Source organism: Bos grunniens, chromosome 21 (genome assembly GCF_055505025.1).
Source record: "Bos grunniens cultivar Pamir isolate PY7600 chromosome 21, Bosgru_T2T1.0, whole genome shotgun sequence".
Lineage (NCBI taxonomy): Eukaryota > Metazoa > Chordata > Mammalia > Artiodactyla > Bovidae > Bos > Bos grunniens.
The window spans coordinates 63,397,614-63,421,581 of record NC_141185.1 but is presented as its reverse complement, the minus strand read 5'-3'; the positions used below and the strand labels follow the sequence as shown (position 1 = coordinate 63,421,581).

The following is a 23,968-nucleotide window of genomic DNA, read 5'->3' as shown; positions in this document are numbered from 1 at the left end:
AGTTATATACACCTGAATGTTTTTTATATTCACAAGAATGTGCAACCATCACCAGTAATTCTAGAACATTTTCATCACCCTTAAAAGAAACTTGTATCTCTCAGCAGTCACTCTCCACTCCCTATTCCCACCCCACACCCCAAGCCCTGCAGTGAGGCATCAACTTTTTGTCTCTCTAGAATTGCCTATTCTGAACATTTCATATAAATTGAACCATATTATGGTCTTCCATGACTAGCTTATTTCACTTAACAGTGTTTGCAAGATCCATTCATTACAGCATGCATCAGTACTCAAACCCACCACCTTTTATTTATTCATTCATCAGTTGACAGACATCTGAGTTGTTTCCACTTTCTACCTATTATAAATAATGCTGCTATGAGCAATGGCATATGAGTTTTGTGTGGATATATGTGTTCATTTCCACTGTTATACAGTATCTTTGCATTTTATTTTCTATAATCTTGCTTCATTATGGTATCTAACATCTTCCCCATAATGATATACATAGCTGAAGTTAAGCCACAAATGACTAAGCATTTTACATAAATTACTAGTTCCCATTTTATTCTCCAAATAATTTATCACCCTCAAATCTATAATCAGCAACCATACAGCATTCATATTAATATTTAATATTAACATTTATTACATGTTCTGATACTGCTATATTTCACCAAGTGGAGGATGTTACATCTCAAATGCTGAAGCTCCATCTGTTCTATGCTTCAACCCAACCTTAAGGGCTAACACTCCTGGTATTGCTTGTCAGGCATATAGTTACTGGAATTTATCATTTTTTACAGTCCTCAACCACTCGAACCCCAATAACAAAAAGTATATTTTGTCCACAAAAAAAGTTTAAAAATCAACACACTTTCAAATTTCACACTAGGCACTTAACATGATGAATGGCCAAATATACATCACTTTGGTTAAACAGTCTGGTAAGCTGCCGAAGTGCATCAAACAGATGTCCATATTAATAAGGATGTTCACCAGAATCTAGAAAAAATTTGAACACTTTATTTCCTACAGTTTGAATTGGAATATGCCTCAGAGGTCTTTTTAGGAAGACAAGCTCTAAAACTTAAGAAATGAAATGGAATCCAGGCATAAAATCCAGACTACCAGTCTAATCCACATCAAAAGAGGATTCGATCTATTTAAAACTAATAGTAACAACAAAAATACCTGCACTAATGGAAAAGAAAAAACACAAACCACCCTAAAGTTATTCTCAAAGATGAATACTATAACTTGGGATTTTCATTGCAAATAATTTGATATTGCTAAAGGGCCGCTTTGAGCCTTAAAATAGAGAGGTGGGTGCCTTTAGATTATCCCGATAGTATTACCTCTGCTTGCATTCTGGTGTAACTTTTCTAAGTGGCACAGAATTAGGAAGATTTACAGTTACTGCCCTAAGAACCGTACAGCATCTACTACTTCTAACACTGACAACATATCCTAGGAGAGCTGTGGCAATTATAAACCACTGTAACAGTTTACTTCCCTGCTAAGCAGATCCATGGAAGTGAATGTGTCAAAATTTCATCTACTGTATCTCCTAGCAGAAAAAAATGCTCAGAATTACTGATCGAGACCAGCAGCGGAAGTTCAGTCCAAAACCTCAGTTCAGCCCAAATCCTAGGGTAAAATCTAGGGTCATTTTAAAGACAGAAATTTAATAGATCACGATATATTCACTAAAAATCCACATGAAAATGCAAGAATAAGACACAAGCATAAAACCTTCAATGCAGTGTGTATACATTTACTGCCTTTATTATAACATCAAACATGGTAGGTACAAAATGACAGATCCAAACTTTAATGGAGGATTTCAAAAGAAAAGCCTCCTAATTGGAAGGAATCAGTTCTTTATGGAGAACACAGCATTTGGCCTGACATGGAAAGACAATCAAGAAGTGAGATACAGAGAAGAGGGAGAAAAGAATATCTATCTTTATACATGTCTTCTACTTGAAAAGCATATATTCCCATGAATTTATCTCAAATAATCAAAGAATGAGGCTAGAACTGTCCTTTTTAAACAAAGTGTTGTTAAGCATTATTCTTTAAAGAACCAAGCTTTATTAGACATATTATCTTCCCTATCTTGTTATATAGGTATATTAATATTAAAGAAGGCCCTGGTCCATTCCAAGTTTAAAAGACTTTTCAACAGCTCTTACTTAGCTGAAGAACCAAGCTGAACCTGCTCAACATCCAAGGTGCTCTGCAATCTGGTCTCATGCTCTCTTCCTTGTTTACTGTCTTCTACTTCTGAGCCAAAGAACAAAATGATCTCTCTCTGTTTCCAAGGCAAACCATTCAATATTACAGTAATCCAAGTCTATGCCCCAACCAGTAATGCTGAAGAAGCTGCAGTTGAACAGTTCTATGAAGATCTGTAGACCTTCTAGAAGTAACAACAAAAAAAGATGTCCTTTTCATCATAGGGGACTGGAATGCAAAAGTAGGAAGTCAAGAGATATCTGGAGTAGCAGGCAAAACTGGGGTTGGAGTACAGAATGAAGCAGAGCAAAGGCTAACTGAGTTTTGCCAAAAGAACGCACTGGTCATATCAAACACCCTCTTCCAACAACACAAGAGACGACCCTACACATGGACATCACCAGACAGTCAATACTGAAATCAGACTGGTTATATTCTTTGCAGCCAAAGATGGAGAAGCTCTATAAAGTCAGCAAAAACAAGACAGGGAGATGACTGTGGCTCAGATCACGAACTCATTACGGCCAAATTCAGACTTAAATTGAAGAAAATAGGGAAAACCACTAGACCATTCAGGTATGACATAAATCAAATTCCTTATGACTGTACAGTGAAAGTGTATAATGAAATACAATGAAAGTGAAAGTGAAATATATATTCAAGGGATTAGATCTGACAGAGTGCCTGAAGACCTACGGATGGAGGTTCGTGACACTGTAGAGGAGGCAGTGATCAAGACCATCCCCAAAAAAAAGAAATGCAAAAAGGCAAAATGGTTGTCTGAGGAGGCCTTATAAATAGCTGAGAAAAGAAGAGAAGCGAAAGGAAAAGGAGAAAAGAAAAGATATATCCATCTGAATGCAGAATTCCAAAGAATAGCAAGGAGAGATAAGAAAGCCTTCCTCAATGATGAGTGCAAAGAAATAGAAGAAAACAATAGAATGGGAAAGACTAGAGATCTCTTTAAGAAAATTAGAGATACCAAGGGAACATTTCATACAAAGATGGGCACAATAACGGAAAGAAATGGTATGCACCTAACAGAAGCAGAAGATATTAAGAAGAGGTGGCAAGAGTACACAGAATGCAAAAGCGAAAGTCACTCAGTCGTGCCCGACTCTTTGCAACCCCATAGACTATACAATTCTCCAGGCCAGAATACTGGAGTGGGTAGCTTTTCCCTTCTCTAGGGGATCCTCCCAACCCAGGGACTGAACCCAGGTCTCCCACATTGTGGGCAGATTCTTCATCAGCTGAGCCACAAGGGAATAGTACACAGAAGAACTATACAAAAAAGATCTTCATGACCCGGATAACCACAATGGTGTGATCACTCACCTAGAGCCAGGCATCCTGGAATGTGAAGTGAAGTGGACCTTAGGAAGCATCATTACGAACAAAACTAGTGGAGGTGATGAAATTCCAGTTGAGCTATTTTAAATCTTAAAAGATGATGCTGGGAAAGTGCTGCACTCAATTTATCAGCAAATTTGGAAAACTCAGCAGTGGCCACAGGACTGGAAAAGGTCAGTTTTCATTCCAATCCCAAAGAAAGGCAATGCCAAAGAATGTTCAAACTACTGCACAACTGCACTCATCTCACATGCTAGGAAAGTAATGCTCAAAATTCTCCAAGCCAGGCTTCAACAGTACATGAACTGTGAACTTCTAGATGTTCAAGTTGGATTTAGAAAAGGCAGAGGAAGAGATCAAATTGCCAACATCCATTGGATCATCGAAAAAGAGAGTTCCAAAAAAACACCTACTTCTGTTTTATTGACTATATCAAAGCCTTTGACTTGTAGATGACAACAAACTGTGGAAAAAAAGATGGAAATACCAAGACCACCTGACCTGCCTCCTGAGAAATCTATATGTAGGTCAAGAAGCAACAGTTAGAACCAAACATGGAACAACAGACTGGTCCTAAATTTGGAAAGGAGTATGTCAAGGCTGTATATTGTCACCTTGCTTATTTGACTTATATGCAGAGTACATCATGAGAAAAGCTGGGCTGGATGGAAGGACAAGCTGGAATCAAGATTGCCGGGAGAAATATCAATAACCTCAGATATGATGACAGCACCCTTATGGCAGAAAGCAAAGAAAGAACTAAAGAGCCTCTTGATGAAAGTGAAAGAACAGAATGAAAAGTTTGGCTTAAAACAACATTCAAAAAACAAAGTTCTTGGCATCCGGTCCCATCACTTCATGGCAAAAAATGGGGAAACACTAGAAACAGCAACAGACTTTATTTTGGGGGGCTCCAAAATCACTGCAGATGGTGAGTGCAGCCATGAAATTAAAGACCCTTGCTCCTTGGAAAAAAAGTTATGGCCAACCTAGACAGCATATTAAAAAGCAGAGACACCATTTTGCCAACAAAGGTCCATCTAGTCAAAGCTATGGTTTTTCCAGTAGTCAGGTATAGATGTGAGAGCTGGACTACAAAGAAGGCTGAGCACCAAAGAATTGATGCTTTTGAACTGTGGTGTTGGAGAAGACTCTTGAGAGTCCCTTGGACTGCAAGGAGATCCAACCAGTCAATCCTAAAGGAAATCAGTGCTGAATATTCACTGGAAGGGCTGATGCTGAAGCTGAAACTCCACTACTTTGGCCACCTGATATGAAGAACTGACTCACTGCATAAGACCCTGATGCTGGGAAAGATTGAGGGCAGGAGGAGAAGGAGATGACAGAGGATGAGATGGTTGGATGGCATCACTGACATGATAGACAGGAGTAGTGAGCAAGCTCCAGGAGTTGGTGATGGACAGGGAAGCCTGGTGTGCTGCAGTCCACGGGCTCACAAAGAGTTGGACAGGAATGAGCAACTGAACTGAACTTCTAAGCCAAACTGGGTTCAATACATATGGAATATCTTTTGTGGAATATATTTTCTACATTTCTGACAATAAAGCTTGACATCCAGTTCAAACATCAATTCTCTCATGAAGCATCCCCTGGTCACTTCTAAACTCTTCCTTCCCTGAACTCCCTAATCTATACACTGTGTCTACGATTTACACATCACATGGTAATTAATGTAGCACAGTAATAAATGGGGTTGTACCCTTTCTACACAATCACCAACTAGAAGCAAAGAGCTATATCTTATATGTGCTTATGTTTCTGCATCAACGATACAGAAACAATAGTTAAAGTAGTGACAATGGAAAATGAAAAAAATACAAAAGGAAGCCTCAAGGGAACAGAGCCACGGACACTGCTTTCGGGCTACCATATTTACCAGGAAGAAAAGGCATAGGGCAAGGAAAATAAACTGTATAAAATGCCTGTAAAGTCATTATTTATGACTTATGGAAACTATGAAAAAAGAAATGAAAGCTCATATATGAGGTACAAAAGACAGACAGCTGGGCATAAGTACTGTCTTTAAACACCATGAAAAAGGCCGGAGGAAAATTCCAAAAACACATCATTAATAATAAAAGGTTTTGATTTATATTATGAAAGATTTCTGATTTTAAGGTCAACACGCCTTTTAATTCTGGCCTAGATTTTTAAAAATAAATGCATGATGACTAGTAGAACATGTCAATTTCCCTCCAACAGCATAAAACACTGATCAAAAACTTGTTAATTCTATGGAAAGAAATGTTTAAATGTAATAAATATTTTAAGCAACTAAATTCTAGAAACCAAACATAAATAACTTCCAACTTTAGGTTAAACTTCTCATGTTAAAAAGACAGACATATAAAGTATATAAGATAGAGAACCAATTAACTTTAGCTACAATAAACATAGTGCTAACCTATTAAACACAATAAAAGTTTACAACTAAGAAATAACACAATACCTACAGTTTATTGTAATCAAAGAACAACAGTTCAAATCATAAAACTGAGAAGGCTGAAAAGGAGTAGAAAAACAATGAGAAGAGATACAAGTAGTTTAACTTCCAAAGAAGTCAACATCTATCAGATCAATTTCCAAGTTTAGAAATTATCTTTTTCAAAAAGGTATTATATTATACTGTCATTAGAATAAAGAAGTACTAAGTCTTAGGTTGAATATAGGCCTATAACTCATTCATATTATAATAAAACCAAGGTGTTTCTAATATACATTATAGAAATAAATCTTTGAATTAATAACTTGACAGAAAAAAGTACTTAAGACTCCTGTAATAACCTAGAACCTGCATTTGTATGCCAGCAGAATGAAGTAAGAATATTTAAACTAGCTTAGTTTTCCTACAAGTCTTTACTTCCTAAAGTCTCCAGCTCAGCAATGGAAGTTGATTTACTCATTTCTTTTCATAACTAAGAGCTTGGTAGCACCAATAGCGTAAGTAATAGATTCCTGCTCTCCCTCCCCCAAAAGTAGCCACTTTAGTGAGGATGCTGGTGGAAGCATTATCTAAGTAACTAAAAATATTCCCCCTATTCTCTGGTGGCTCAGATGGTAAAGAATTCACCTGCAATGTGGGAGACTGGGTTCAATCCCTGGGTTGGGAAGATCCCCTAGAGGAAGGCATGGCAACCCACTCCAGTATTCTTGCCTGGAGAATACCCATGGACAGAGGAGCCTAGTGGGCTGCAGACCACGGGGTGGCAAAGAGTTGGACACAACTGAGCGACTAAGCACAACACAAACCATGTGAAAAAAATGAGGAAAAGGAAATTCTACTCAAAGCCAAGCTTTCAGCCCAGCCTGAAGACCAAAAACAACAACAAAAAAACCATGATTAGAAACAGAAAAACTACCAAATTTCAATGCTTGACCTCTAAGACTGTCACTCCACTCCCACAAAACCACAAGGCTTGGTGCCAGCAAACAGGCCTTAGGGTCACTTGCAAAGATCACCAAAAATATTAAACCCACTCTAAATCTGGGAAAATACTGGAGAAATGGGCAGATCAGACCACAGAAATATAGGCAAGGAAGTTCACACTTCTGGTGATTTAAACGAATAGGTATCATTCAAAGTGCGATCCACCATGTAAAGTGGTACAACCTTGAAGCACAATGCCCTAGGAGAAGACAGAAAAAAAGAAAGTGTGTCCTTTGGCAACTGGATGGTTCCTTCGAAAAAGAAAAAGGGGAAATTTTAAGGCCTTGCTAGACCAAAAAGAATCATAGAATTGTAAGTCTCATAATCCATCTCTTCAACCATTAAAACAGACAAATAAAAACTACTGAAGTAACAGGACTATTCTATACTGACAGAAGAGGGCACCATTAAACTAGGAATACCATAAAAAAACCCACTACCATAAAAATGAACAAAAGAAAAGTGCAATCCAGAAAATCAGGGAACAGAATTTGACATATCATGTGAGGGAAAAACCCTACCAAAAACAACCTCAAAGCAGAAAAAAAATCTTTAAGTCAGTATTCCAAACAGAATTAAATATTTTCTATTAATATAGTATCCCTAGTAATTAAGAACTATTATTATATTAATAATTGGGTTAATATATTCAAACAAGCATTTGAGGATATGAAAACCACTTTGACTCAGACAGCAATTGAAAAACTAAAAACAAAAACAAGCAAGTTAAAAGTATCTGAATTAAAAAAATTAGAAAACAAATTACAGAAATGAAGAATAAATTTGCAAGGTACCCAAGGGAGAATTGACTCAAATGAAAATTATCTACCACAGTCCATAATATAACAGCATCTGTTACAAGCCACATCCATCCACATCTAATGTTTCATCTGATTTCAGGTAACTATCTACGACTTCATAATAATTCACAAGCCACAACCCTTCCAAAATTCATCTACATTAGCAAACTTCATGTCTTTCCCATACTAAAAAGGCATATTTACTCTTTATGATTACTTAAACCATTTAATACAATTAAAACTGTATTTAACCACAGTTAAAACCATGGCTGCTATTAAATAGGTTTATTAGGTTCTTGTGTGTGTGTCTTCAGTTGCTTTAGTATGTCTGACTCTTTGCAATCCCAAGGACTGTAGCCTGCCAGGCTCCTCTGTCCACGGGATTTTCCAGGCAAGAATACTAGAGCGGGTTGCCATTTCCTCCTTCAAGGGACCTTCACAAACCAGGGATTGAACCCACACCTCCTGCACTGCAGGCAGATTCTTTACCACTGAGCCAGAGGGGAAGCCTTTTTGAGTACGTTCTCCTAGATCCATTGATGCCAAAAACCCCATGATCTTTACTACACAACTCTGCACAGCACAGTGATTTTTAGGAACACACATGCTACATTTTAGTGGAACCAACTGTAGATGTGAATGTATGGGTTAGTATACATATATTTCTTAGCTCTGCTGAGAAGGCATAGAAATAATGATACCTCAGGGGCAATTAGCACACCTAGCTATCCAGATCTTGGTTTCTAAATGCCATCCTCCAATAAAAGGAGCCAAGGCTCTTCAGAAAAGAAGGTGATTCCAGGACTGGGAAAGATAAAATACAAGATGAGCCTGGAGCAATTAAACAGCCTCCTGCTTTGTTAAGAAAGATATGTTTATTTGTTGTGGGCTTTTTTCTTTTTTTGATTGTTTAACTTAAGAAAATCTTAACTGCAACCACAAAATTAAAAGACGCTTGCTCCTTGGAAGAAAAGCTATGACAAACCTAGACAGTGTACTAAAAAGCAGAGACATCACTTTGCCAACAGAAGTTCATATAGTCAAAGCTATGGTCTTTGCAGTAGCCATGTACGGATGTGAGAGCTGAACCATAAAGAAGGCTGTGTGCCAAAGAACTGATGCTGGAGAAGGCTCTTGAGAGTCCCTTGGACACCAAGGAGACCAAACCAGTCAATTCTAAAAGAAATCAACCCTGAATATTCATTGGAAGGACTGATGAGGAAGCTGAAAGCTCCAATACTTTGGCCACCTGATGCAAAGAGTCGACTCACTGGGAAAGACCCCGATGCTAGGAAAGACTGAGGGCAGGAGAAGAAGAGGGAGACAGAAGATGAGATGGCTGGATGGCATCACTGACTCAATGGACATGCTGCTGCTGCTGCTGCTAAATCGCTTCTAAATCGCTTCTGCGACCCCACTGATGGCAGCCCACCAGGCTACGCCTTCCCTGGGATTCTCCAGGCAAGAACACTGGAGTGGGTTGCCTTTCCTTCTCCAATGCATTGAAAGTGAAGTCGCTCAGTCGTGTCCGACTCTTCACGACCCCATGGACTGCAGCCTACCAGGCTCCTCTGTCCATGGGTTTTCCAGGCAAGAGACTGGAGTGGGGTGCCATTGCCGTCTCCGCAATGGACATGAGTTTGAGCAAACTCAGGGAGATGGTGAAGGACAGAAAAGCCTGGCGTGCTGCAATCCATGGGGTCAAAAAGAGTTGGACACAATAACTGATAAACATCATCAATTGAGAACATAGTATCTGAAAGATTTCACTTGTATTTTCCAAGGGCAAACACTGAGAATCTTGAGATAATCAAAACAGAGTTACTCTGCCTTAGGGCACATACTTAGGCTTTTTTAAATAGACAATTCCTCCTCTTTCCCTGCCCATTACATATCTTCATTTCCACTTCTCTTCAAATACCCATTCCATGGCCAACTCCTTAGACACTGTCATTAACAGGAACTGTTCCACTTCTAAGAGTGAATTATTCATCCCACTCTCTGACTATACCCTCTTAATCCACCTAAGCACTCTATCACAAGTAAATTCATCATCTTCCTCCAGAGCCTAATCCTCCCTTGTGCTTCCTATTTCAGTAAACTCATTCATTCTGTCAACTGCCCAAGCCATAAAACTAATCATCACCCTAAACTCTTACTCTTTCACCTTCCACAAGCCCCTACTATGTATCTTCTCAAATCCAACTATTTATTCAATCCTCATTCCACTACCATAGTCCAGGCCACCTTAGCCCTTTTAACTAGTTTTTTGTAATATCCTCCTCAATTACTCTTCTTACCTACCAACTTTAACTCTCTCCAAAGAAGCTGACACAGAGCAATCAATATTACCTTTTAATTTCCTGCCAGGCTTAAGATGCTAAGATTTTCCCTAAAATACAATACAAATTCGCTTAGTCGTGTCCGATTCTTTGCGACCCCATGGACTGTAGACTACCAGGCTCCTCAGTCCATGGGATTTTCCAGGCAAGAATACTGGAGTGGGTTGCCATTTCCCTCTCCAGGGGATCTTTCCGACCCAGTGATCGAACATAGGTCTCCCGCATTGTAGGCAGACTCTTTACCATCTGAGCTACCAGGAAAGCCCCACAAATTCCTTAACATAGCTTAAAGGGCTCTTCAAATCTGGTCCCTACTTATCTCTCCAGTGTCATCTCTCTGGCACTGCTTGATTCATCCATAGGTACTCTTTTGAGTTTCTCCAAGCTCCCTAAGCATATTTCTTGTCTTTATTACAGGTCTGGTAAACTCTACCCATTCTCTTCACAAAGCTAAGTCCTATTCACCCTTTAGACTTCAACCTAAGTTGAAGAAGTCACTGGGATAAATTTTCCTCAGTTTAGTTGCTCAGTCATGTCTAATGCTTTGTGACACCATGGACTGCAGCATCCCAGGCCTCCCTGGCCATCACCAACTCCTGGAGCTTGCTCAAACTCATATCCATCCAGTCTATGATGCCATCCAGCCATCTTATCCTCTGTTGTCCCCTTTTCCTCCTGCCCTCAATCTTTCCCAGCATAGGGGTCTTTTCAAATGAGTCAGCTCTTTGCATCAGGTGGCCAAAGTACTGGAGCTTCAGCTTCAGCATCAGTCCTTCCAGTGAATATTCAGGGCTGACTTCCTTTAGGATGGACTGGTTGGATCTCCCTGAAACTGGGTAAACTGTGCCTTCCATGTGCTCCTGCAGCACTCCACACATCAAGCACACAGCAAAGTGTTCATTCTTATTCCATCACGTAGCCCTGTGGACTGAATAAGATAATGAAAACCAAACTATGAAATAAATTACCAAAGTAACACAATGCTTACAAAGAATTAGAACCCAATGACCTCTGACTCAGGAACACAATATTCTTTCCACTATACTTTGCAGCACTTAATTCTACTTTCATAAACAAGTCAATGTTAATTAGATATAAAGCATATAACCTAGAGTTAAAAAGGATCTAGATATCATCTCATTTTATGATTAAAGTGAAGCCCAGAAAAGGCTAAAGAACACTACAAAACAGCAATGCCAGGATTAGTCACTTTGATGTTCTTTAATTACATACTTTAGTCTCAGGAATAAGGTTTTTAAAATTTTGAAGCTGAAAAACTTTTTACTTCAAGGTTAGCAGAATTATTAAAAACAAAACAAATGAATCATCAATTCACTTAAAAGTTTCCATAAAACTTTTAACAAAACACAAGATTATTTGACTATGGTATAACACTAATAAAAATAATACTGAGTCATTATTATATTTATAATATAAACAACACATGGGTACCAATCATGCTCAAGGCACTGTGAAACATATTCACTGAACAAACAAAAATACAAAACAGAATTCCTATTTCCACAAAGTTTAAAATAAGTTTTGGAAAATGAGACCCAACCGTTACAAAATTAAACAGAAAAATTACAGGACAAATTAGTCCCTTAAATGGTTAACAGTTTCAAAAGAAGTGATTCTGTTGCAAGGTGTTTCAGGAATGTAAAGAAAAATCACAATCTACTGCCTGAGCAATCTGCATAAACTCAAAATTTCTTAACTTGGTCAGCTGAAAGGGCTCAAAACAATGATATTCCAGTGTCAACAAGCTTACCTGCTGTCCAGTTCTTGATTTCTAAATACTCTGACCCAATGAAAGAAACCAGGATTCCTTGAAGAAATGGCTGATTCTAGGACAGCAGCAGAAAAAGCAGACAATGAACCTGGAATATCTTTTGTCTCAAAAGGAATGAAGTGTTCCAAAAATGATAGGAATGTGTCAAAACAATCAAAGAGTTAACTTGAAGGAGCTCCCACTGACCAAATCTGAGTTAATTTGGAACATCAAAGTGAATACTGACAAGTAATGAGAGAATAATCTACTTAATTAAAAAAAAAAGAATCTCTGAATTTATATTGATATTAAATAAACAAATGAGAAGGAAAAGCTCTAATTTACAACTTACTAGAAGGCCAAGTAACAAATGTAGAAGAAACAGTAAAAAAACGCCACTTTGGAACCACTGTACAATAACTGATTCAGGCAAAAATCACTAATGAATGTTAAAACCATTATGTGAACATTTTAGGGAAAACAAAAACACAGCCTCAAAGCGGCTCCCCAAAGATTATTCAATAATAACAAGGAGGAAAATGAAAACTTTTATATGGAGAAAAAATTGGTAGGCAAACCTTAACTAGTGATACAAGTAAACATCAACAACAAGGGATCAGACAGACATGATATTGCCTCCTGATAGTGAAGCACTGAAGTAAAGACGCATCAAAGTTTATGTGGTATTCCTATCAAAATCGCAGAACCTGAATCTACCAACGAAGAAGCAACACAACAAACCCAAAGTAATGGACATCCTACAAAACAAAAGACTGTACTCCTCAAAACTAACGATTTCATGGGGGAAAAGGTTCAAGGACTGTCTCAGGTTAAAGGATATATGACAACTAAAATAAAATAAAAAAGGAGTTGAAAAAAAAAAACTATTAAAGAATCTTACTGGCACTACTGAAGAGACTCCAACATGAACTGTATAATAAACTACTGTATCAATATTAAATTTCTTGAATCCATCATACTGTGGTTATGTAAGAACATCTCTTTGTTCTTAGGCAATATTGCTGAAGCATTTAGGGGTAAAGGATCACGATGTATGAGACCTACTCTCAAATGGCTCAACAATAACAATAATTATGACAGGAAAAGGAGGGTAGAATAGGAAAAAGAAGATCCAGAAAGTGGATTTCTGCTATTACATCGTAATACATGGTATGCTGGATGTTTAATATGAGGTTTCCTTGTCAGCAATGTACATTAATGCAGCATTTCTATCCCTTGTATGCATCTGTGATGTTCTGCCTCAAAAGATACGCCTCTGACTTTAACTGAATACACTTGAATCTTTGGTATCCTCTATAAGATGTAATGAAGGAGCTTCAAATTATAGATAAAATAATACCAGTTTCCAGACTTTGAAATCACTCTGCAAATACAGAGAACCATAGGCAAATATACTAAATATTAACAATTGATGAATCTAGGTGACAAGTATATGAGCTCACTGTATTAGTCTTATAACTTACATTTAAAGTTTTCCCAAAACAAAACATTAAAACAACAACAACCTTCTGCCAACACCAAAACATTACTTTGGGTAAACTGAGTCATTTCTGAAAAATAAAATCTTTTGACTCCCAGATTCTTTTCTCCCTTTTCTTCATGATCCACATCACCTTAACACTATTAAAAGTTTTCATCACCAAAATAAACATTTTGACAAAGTAGTCCCCAACATGCAAATAAGTTACATTTCAAAATCTCATTTGTAAGTCAGATGTTTAGAATGTAGAATGATCTTCACCATTACAAACAGTGGTTAGGTTCCTAATGCTGGGAACAAAAACTCTCACAAGATGGAATCTCAGGAAATGCTCAACAATCTGGGATTCTAACCTTAACCCAGAATGCATGTCAATACGTACAAAAAATGCACAAACCAGTATTTTATAATCTGGAAAGCACTTTTACCATTTTTAAAGTCTCATTTGGAAAACTTGGTTTGGGTTGGTCATCTTAGTTGTTCAGACAACTTTCACTCAATTCAACATTTACTGAGCATTCACTATGTGGCAAGACAGACAGGTGTGTACTGAACATACTAAAAGACCAAGGCAGTATCTCTGACATAGGAACTCAGCCTAGCAGAAGAGAGTGACGTCAACTACAATACTTTAAATGTTCAATGAAAGTGAAAGAAGAGAGTGAAAAAGTTGGCTTAAAACTCAACATTCAGAAAACTAAGATCATGGTATCTGGTCCCATCATTTCATGGCAAATAGATGGGGAAACAGTGACAGACTTTATTTTTCTGAGCTCCAAAATCACTGCAGATGGTGACCACAGCTATGAAATTAAATTAAAAGACACTTACTCCTTGGAAGAAAAGTTATGACTAACCTACACAGCACATTAAAAACCAGAGACATTACTTTGCCAACAAAAGTCTGTCTAGTCAAGGCTATGGTTTTTCCAGTAGTCACGTATGGATGTGAGAGTTGGACTATAAAGAAAGCTGAGCGCCGAAAAATTGATGCTTTTGAACTGTGATGTTGGAGAAGACTCTTGAGAGTCCCTTGGACGGCAAGGAGATCCAACCAGTCCATCCTAAAGGAAATCAGTCCTGAATATTCATTGGAAGGACTGACGCTGAAACTCCAATACTTTGGCCACCTGAGGCGAAGAACTGACTCACTGGAAAAGACCCTGATGCTGGGAAAGACTGAAGGCAGGAAGAGAAGGGGACAACAGAGGATGAGATGGTTGGATGGTATCACCGACTCAATGGATATGAGTTTGAGTAAACTCCAGGAGTGGCGATGGACAGGGAGGCCTGGCATGCTGCAGTCGGTGGGGCGCAGAGTTGGACATGACTGAGCAACTGAACTGAACTGAAATGTTCAATAATGCATTTTACTCTACAAATATTGTTTGCATTGAGAAAAAGGGAGGTAAAATTTGTCTAAAAAGATTAAAATCAGTATCAAGATAACATTTGGGGTATAACTTAAAGGATAAATATTTCAGTAGGTATATGAACAATGGAGCATTCCAATCCCTGGCAAAAACATGAACAAGCTACAGAAATACTACATTCAGATAACAGAGAGAAACACCATACTTACGCAATAACCAAAGAAGATACCTACAAATATACTAAGTATTCTTAACGGAAATAAACAAAATGTGGGAGAGAGTAACTACTGGACTGCAACATTAAACAGGATGGTCTGAGTGAAGAAGTGAGATTTGGGCCAAGTTCCAAAGAGTTTGGCCAGGTCAGCCTTATGAAAAGCATCTCAAGCAGGTGGTACAAAAAGTGCACAAGACCCTAAAATGGAAGCAAAGAGTTTAAAAAACTCTGAGAGGTGCAAGTGGCTGGCCTCCAATGAAGGAAAAGACGATGAGAATAAGAAAGATCAGAATGGGAAGTTTAAGGAAAAATGACAAGATTGAGGCTCTTAAAATGGTCCCTAGGGTTGCAGTGTGAATAAAGAACTTATGAGGAACAGGAAAAGAAACAAGACGTCCAGTTAGGAGGCTACTGCAGTAATTCATGTAAGAGATCATGATGCCGTGAAATAAAGAGGCAGCAATGAAGGGCTTCCCTGGTGGCTCAGCTGGTAAAGAATTCACCTGCAATGTGGGAGACCTGGGTTCAACTCCTGGGTTGGGAAGATCCCCTGGAGAAGGGAACACCTATGTACTCCAGTATTCTGGCCTGGAGAATTCCACAGACTGCATAGTCCATGGGGTTGCAAAGAGTCGGACACAACTGAGTGACTTTCACTTCACAATGAAGGCTAAGAGCAGTGGATTAGCACAAGATAAACTCTGAAGGTACAACAGAATGTGTGGATGGACTGGATCTGAGAGAAAAGAAAGGAATCCAAAATGTTATCTTAGGTTTCTGGCTTGAGTACTGCCACTTACTAAGACGGGGAAGGCCAGCAGAGACATCAGGGTATGAACATAAGAGGGAGGAAGAAGCTTGGGAGAGAGGAATAAATAGCTACATTTTAGTCATGTAGCTAACATTATGTTTGAAATCCCAACTAGATTTCCAAGTGGGTATCAAAATCAGGAAAATTCTGGGCCAGAAAAGTAAAAGTGGGAGACATCAGCATGAAAATAATAGCCTTTTCAGGGAAGAGCAAACAGCTGGCCTTAACTGGGTCATAGAAACTGAAGGGTTGTTGCTGACAATGAGCCTGAAAAGATAGGATAGAATATATTATGAAGTGAACCATGATTAATAATGGCAACAGCAGTAGTAGTAATGATAGTAACAGTAAGAAAAAAAAAAAACTACATTTTTAGGTTCCAAGCACTGTGCTAAAAGCTTGATAATATACATCTCATTCAATCCTCTCAACAACTCTGCAAAGTAGATAATATTATAATCACTGTTTTATACACTGAGCTTCAAGAAGATTGAGAACTTGCCAAAGAACAAAAAGTGCTAGAGTGGGTATTCTAAAACTTAGGCAGTCAGATTTTAGAGATCAACCTCTTATCTCTTACATTACTACCTCTTTACTGATTTTATATGCCTTTGAAGTTTTTCTTAAAAGAAGTATAACATTTAGATCTGAATTTTAGAAATATAATTCTAAAAAAAAAAAAAGAAATACAATTCTAGTCTTTATGTAAAAGATAAATTGGTAGGGGTGGGGATAAAAAATAAGACAAGTAAACACAGTATTAGTCAATGCAAAAGACCTTGTTTTAATAAGCCAACAGTTATTAGTTATCTTACTAGGTTACATGAAGAGTATCCTTTTGTTCCAAGGGTGACAAATCATACCTCAAAGTAATCCAAGTCAACCTCCACAACGATGCTGCTGGCAACAAAAATGAGCTGCTGAAAAAGGTCCAGCTCATGCAGTATAAATTTACCACCCACTACCAAAACATTTCTCAAAACATGTAACAATGTAACTTTATTGATTGCTGAATTTAAGTTCATAAATTAAAGTTTCTGTATTTGTATAAGGAGAAAAATAAAATTAGTACTGACTCAAGACAACCATAAAAAGATGTGCCTTGGTTGATAGTTATTAGAAATCAGATCAGCTAGTATGTTTCTGCACCCTTGTTAACAATTCCTCTAGCTTTCAGCATCATCAATCATTAAACTGATGAAGTAGTAAATTATCTGCTGTCCTACACCATTGTTCAAATATCTGAGAGTCCACCTCATAAACCGGCTAATTTTTTTTATGATTTCGAGTGATTAACAAGATGATTCAATGTTAAATAAAATACTAAGTTCAGTAAGTATCAACTCCAATAGTAATTATTAAAATCAGCAAATGACAAACATCTATATAATGTAGTATTTATTAATTATGTGTTAACACATATCCTGTGCCATGCATGAGACTTATCAACAAATGGGCTTACACTCTCAATTATAATAAACTGGAGTCATCCATTTATCATAGAGTACACAGATAAAGCATACAAAAATAATTTAGTTCCACCAAACAAATAAAATGAAGAATAAAAAATTATAATTACCCCACTAGAGAAAAGCTATTTTTTACATATATATACACCAGGCTTCCCTAGTGGCTCAGTCAGTAATGAATCTTCCTGCAAGGCAGGAGACCCAGGTTCAATCCCTGGGTAGGAAAGATCCCCTGGAGAAGCAAATGGCAACCCACTCCAGTATTCTTGCCTGGAAAATCCCACGGACAGAGGAGCCTGGCGGGCTACATATAGCCCATAGGATGCAAGAGTCAGATGTGACTTAGTGACTAAACCAGGTATGTTATAAAAATATTTTTTATAATTTCAAATTTTAAATACCATATTTTAAAGATGACTCTCACAGATATCACTAAGAGATATGTTTCATTGAAAGTTAGGAAATTTACTCACATTTGACTTTGATTTTTTTAATATGCAGAGAGATCATGGAAGTTAGAATCCAACAATGATTGCAGACAAGCCAACTAAACATTTAATGTATAATTATGACAATGAATTTAAGATGTTGGGATATTTTATCCCAAACAAATATATGAGCATTCTCCTGTATTCATGCATTATATGAACTCCCTTTTGGTAACAAACACAAAGGTACATGTAAGAGGCAGATCACCTATACAATCTTCATAGGAAGGAAGGGATGAAGAGAGATGAGGCAATATACATTTTGTACACATTTTGTACATTAAGCCTCAAGCAACCCCTAGGACCTATTCATTTAACAATTCTATGGGGCAGGTGGTATAATTCCTTCCCATTTTACAGAAGATGTCTCATATCTTTGTCAGTGGTAGAGCTGGGATCAGAACCAAGATCTGACAACAAAGTCAAGCAGCCTTCCTTTACTTGCAAATCAGCACAATGTGTTAAAGTGTTTTTTGCAGAAAGTTATCCAACTAGAATATAGACTTTATTTTCCATATTTATAGTTGTCTTATTACTACACATTGAAAGACCACTCCTCACTTTAGTAAGAATATTCTGAAATTTTCTTTCTAATCTAGAAAAAAAGGCAATGCTAAACATGTTCAATCCACAAAACATTATTTTTCATTGCTCCATCACTAATAAAAGAAAAATTTCAGCTAGACTTTGTAATATTAATATCTTCCAAGTGTATAACTTTCAAAGCAAAAAGATACACGCAAGGTCTGATTACAAGACAGAATATATAAAATTTAAAATGCCCACAGAAAATCGAGGACCAACATCATTGTATGTTACAACAAATCCCTCTTGCTAGACTTTATAAAAGCAGCAAAAGGAGAGGAAAAAAGATGGCTTTCCAAAACCTGACTGATAAGCATGCTATTTCCCAGTAACAAATTTATGGTTTCTCTCTCCTAGATCAGAAAACACATCTACTAAAAAAACTCTTTATTGAAATATTTCAAAATCATATTCTAATAAATATTTTCATAACTACTTAACTACTCTCAGAATACACTTCAGTATTTCTCTCCTGATAACCAATGAGCAATGACACTGCTGCTTGAATATTAATAAAATTAAACTGCACTGCATCCTAAAAGTAAAATGCAAAGCAATAATGCAACTGCCCTGAAAAATAAAGCCTCACCATTCAAAATAACTCATCTTGAAAAGATTATTTCCAGTTCCATTTACCAAAGCAAAGGTCTTTGTCACAAGTACTCCCATTAAGGAAGCATTAAAAACTCTTAACAATATAGATCATTCTCAAGCTTTAATTTAACAGTGATATTACAATTATTACCTCTAAACCCCAAAAAGCTACTTTCCTTCTACTGAACACCCTCCACCACTCAATCACTCATTACTCTAAACAATTAGTGGGGAGAAAAAAAAATGGGAAGTAATTTAAGGAGTTAAACATAATTTTATCATCTTTTCTCCAAGATGAATAAAACCATAGTTATATATATATAACAATAGGGTGAATTAAATAATTGTGTTTAGAGAGATCACTACCACCTCACAATGGCTTTAGTAAATAAACTTTCATTGGAAGCACTCTTTCAACAGATTTATTAAAGACTGTGTCTACAAAGTACTTAAATCACTAGTTTTAATTCTTCGGTATTTTCACAGCAACACCATTACCACAACTTTTTACACTTTACTACACTGCTCACTGAGAATTAAAAATGATTTCAGAATCAGTTAGTGCATCATCATACAGAACTAGACACATAACATGTGTTCATTGTTTGATATAAAGTCTAACTAAATTTGTCATCCACTTTAGTGAAGACACTTTTGACTTTTTTCCTAAAACAAAAGCTGCCATTCACAAGAAAAGACATGAGTAAAGATTTGTAACTTCAAAAATAAACCAAACCAAAAAATGCACATACAAAAGTCATAATAAACAAGTTATTTTATCATTTCTTAAATTCATACTAAAATAAATGCCATTTCTGTGTTTGCAGGAAAAAAATCTTTAAGCTATTTTGTTTACCTTTGCCACAGACTGTACAAGTACTGCCAAGGTAACACAGATTTTAAAACTGACAACTGGAGTACTTGGCAGTTGCCAAAACAACACAGCTGGATTCTTAAAGGAAAAGTGCTCTTGTGTAATGTACACCTAATTACAGCTTTAGAGAACCTTCTCTCCACTTACTAAAAAAAAAAAATACACATGGAAAACATACTGCACTAAAACTTGACAATTTTCGGACAATATTTTTCTTAAAAATACACGTAACTCTTAACACACCACAGCAGGCCTTTTTAAAAGCACACTTACTAGAATCACAATCTCACTGTAAACTAAAATGCAGGTTAACACTGTGCTATGACTCTTCAATCCACACATGGATCCCTATCGGATCCTGACAGGATGCGCGCTACTTATCTCAGGAATCAGTCATCAGGTCTGAGGACATTTTTACAGTGACACTTTAAGGCGGGCGGGGGGGGGGGGGGGAAGAACACAACAACTTGTTTTTTCTGATTCAGAAACGCTCACATTTCCAAACTTGTTTACACTATCTCACCTACTAAGGGATCCTCATGGATCAAAGACAGACAATCGAACTGAAGGACAAAGTTTCCATCACAGAAAACCTTCCCTGCGAGCCGGGATCTACTTTGGATGGACGTCCGGGGGGCAGCGAGCGGTTCCCTATGCTGACCCTTGTCCCCCACGACGTCTCCCTGCACCGTCGGGAGTCCGCACCCGCAGGTGCCCCCAGCCCAGGCCACCTTCTGGCCCCAAGTACCGAACCGGCCAGTGACAAACACACACACACACACACACACACCCCAACACACACAGAGAGTTCCGCTCCGTTAGACCAACCTTCTTCCAAAACAGAAGTGAGGGAACTTCTTCCAACAAGAGCGCAAAACGCCCCCTGCAGCAGGGGTCAGTCGCTTCGGGAAGACCCCTGACTCGCACGGCAAGATTAAGAAAAGGGCCCTCGGGCGTTTCCTCACAGAGAGCCTCCGGACCCCCAGGGAACTCCCTCAACTTTCAAGGAGGCGACGTCCGCCACCGCCCCCCAGCCCCAGACGCGACGTGCGCCCCGGGAGACTCCGAGCGCCCAGCCCGCGCCGCCGCGCCTCCCTCAGCCGGCCCGCGACGCCCCTCAGCCCGCGGGCCCGCCCTCGGGGCACCCCGCCCCCACCTCCACAGGAGGCGCCGACCCCGACGCGACCACTGCTGCCGCCTCCCCGCACCCCACCCGGCCCGCCGCAGCGCGCCTCCGCCCCGGCCTCTGCCAGCGGGACGCGGCGCCGCGCCGCCGTCCCGGGGGCCCCGCGGCCGCCCCTCCCGAGCGGCGCCGCCCCCCGCCCCGGCGCCCCCCAGCCCTCACCCAGTCCTCTCGCCGAGACGCAGCCCCTCGGGCCCCACCGACCCCACCGACCGAGCTCTGTCGCCCGCGGCCCTCACCCGGTCTCCGGCGAATGCGGGCGGGCGCGTACACGCCGCAGCCAGGGCCCGCCACCCGCGCTCCGCGCCGCCCGGAGCCGCCTCCTTCAGCCCCGGACTCGCCGGGACATCCGCGCACGGATCCCCACACCGGGGCTATTTTTAGGAGACAGGCCCCGGCCAGACCGGAACTCGTTCCGTCGGCGCGCGTGCGCACTGCCCCCACAGCCCTCTGTGTTCCTCCGCCAGGCTCGCCTCTCCCTGCTTTCCCCTTGCTCCCTCTCTAGCGTCTCCCTTCAGGTTCCCTCTCAGGGCTGAGTTATCTTCTTGGTGGGGCCCAGAGCACTTGGAGTGGGAAAGACAAAGGTTACGGGCCGGGAGAACCACACCGTGTGAGGACGAGCACTGCCCCACAAAGGCGCGCGGGGCGGACTATGTTTTTTCGGGTGGGTGAGGAGACGAATCACCCAGCACAGGAAGGAGATGACGGCGGTTTGGCGCCGGGGCTGCGCGCCGGAGCCCGCTTCCCTCAGAAGGACCGTGTTCTCCTGGAAGGGATATTGGTCACTTGATGAGGGCTCGGGCGCCTCCCAGGGCGGGGCGGCCCGGCGGCGTCGCGCCCCGCAGCCCCCGCCTCCCCCGCGGCGGCCTCCCAGAGCAGCCGCCGAGGCCCGGCCGGGAGCGGCTCCAGTGACTAGGCGCGTGGCGGGTCGCCTAGCGCGGCCGCTCGCGCCGGACAGCCCGGGGCGCCAGGGGGCGGGGCTCCCGGGGGCGGGGCCGGCGTCGGGGCGCGCGCCCGGCGTGGCCGCGAGTCCGGTGCCAGGCGGCGTCGCTCGGGAGGGACCGGACCTCGCCCGCCGGGCTTCTGGAGCCGCCACCCCGCGGGGCGCACTCGGCGACCCCCGACCTCCGTTCGCCGCGCCCACGGCCTCGGTGCGGCCGGGACCGCACCTGTGTCCTTGCCGGGGCTGCCCCCAGGCCACCCGCCCTGAGCGAGCGCGGTGGGACCCAGGCCCCTGGCACTCCGAGGCAGGTCGGACCCCGGCCCCCCCAGACGGCGGGACTTGAAGCTGCGTGGAAGGTGGGCGACGCCTTTCGGGGTGGTCAGCCAGGCTCCCTGCGTCCCAAGAGAGACTCAACCTACTAGTCTTTACTACTAGGAATAGTTGCTAGTAGGCGCAGCTGGTATACCTTGAGCCTTGAACTGTGTCAATAGTTTGCATTTGATAGCTCGTCATCCTTACAACATCCCTATGAAGTAGATTCAGTTTCTGTTCCCATTTTACATAGGAGGAAAAGGAAGCTCGAGTGCTGAAGTGACCTTCTGAGGTTACAGCTGAAGAGGAGGGCACTGGGCACTTGAACTCCTGACCACCCTGCGTATTGCCTTTTCTGAGAGAGGTGCGAAGGAGATGTGTTTGGGGAGCTGTTAGTTTTTGTCGAGGGAGGTCATTAGGAAGTGAGCCGTTGTGGTCTGCATCGTGAAGGCTGCTCGCCTGGCGTTTCTACAGTCACGCTGCCTATCTGCACCTATGCAGTGGACACAGAGCCAAATAATTATATTCGTTTGAAGATGAAAAATTCATTCCCAAGGCACTTGAAAAACAAAGTGGTTGGGGTGAGTGAGCAGATTCGCAGAGGCTATGGGTAGAGGAACTGAAGTTTCAAAGGAAGCTGGAGACTAGTAGGCTTCCTCCCTCAAGGACAAGGCAACCTACTGGGGAGAACCCAACACAAAAGTGACACACAAACACCAGACACTGGCAGATAAACCTGGAGTTCTGCTTAGAGCCCCACGATGTGTTCAGAGGAATCAGCAGCAGGAAGGTTTAAAAAAAAAAAAGGTAGAATTTGGTGTGACCCTGCAAACCATGTGGAAATGCACACTTTTTAACCTGCCAGAATCTGCAGAGCCAGCTGGATTTGGCTTCTCTGCTCCAAGAAAACAGAAGAGTTGAACAGTTTTCCTTCAGAAAAAGGTGCGGTGGAGGGCCCACGAGCAATGGCTTCCCTCATTCACCTACTCTTCATCCTGGAAGGAGAAAAGGGACAATGAGAACAAATTTTTCTGAAAGAGTTTTTCATACTCTCATTGTTCCTTCCCATCTACCACCCTTGGCAGAAGCTGACCGTCTTGGAGGTACAGAAGACTCAGTTCAGACTGCCTGCCTCCTACCCATTTAGTGCTATTGGTCATTCCAGAAAGTCAGATAGAGAACTTGGCTTTGAGTCTAGCCAAAGCAGAAATGAAGAGTGTTTGTGTTGCATAAGAGCACCTCTTCCCCAACTGCCCCCTCACCACTTGCAAATCAAAGCCCTGGTCTAAAAATTGAAGGAAGGAGGGGGAAAAGTTTAAGAATTCTAGAGCACAGCTATTGTAAAATCCATTAGCAAACCATAATCACTTATTTGTAACTAAAGTAACCAATCTTAGGAAATTATCACAGCCTTTATGGTCTCAGAAGCATGTCTGAAGTCCAGTGTCTCCAACAATTTGCTGCACTCAGCTGGGCATAGACACCATGTGCCTGTGGCTTCAAAGGAACTTTGAAAGAGCAGCATCTCTTAGTCCTCCAACTTTTTCTGTCCTCCTAAAAGCACTTAGGTGTCCAATTGTGTCTCAACTGAAGGGACTCCACATTGTACTAGGCAGTGTGATAGGTGAGAAGGAGCAGCCCTTCCTTTAAAGAGCCTGGC

The 23,968-nt window shown here is 40.7% G+C and overlaps 1 protein-coding gene across 18 annotated transcripts in view; it reads right to left on the bottom strand.

Moving 5' to 3' along the window:
• The window catches only part of MEF2A (myocyte enhancer factor 2A), a 180,742-nt gene extending 159,336 nt beyond the window's left edge, over positions 1–21,406 (bottom strand). For 13 of the 18 annotated variants that reach the window (XM_086364838.1, XM_086364853.1, XM_086364858.1 and 10 more), the window contains exon 1: positions 21,293–21,406. The gene's annotated coding sequence lies outside the window, so the exon portion shown is untranslated. Of the gene's footprint in view, positions 1–20,698; positions 20,995–21,292 lie in introns of those variants that run through there. The other 5 variants (XM_086364843.1, XM_086364837.1, XM_086364852.1 and 2 more) reach the window with 3 other exon arrangements.
• Positions 21,407–23,968: the final 2,562 nt, after the last annotated feature.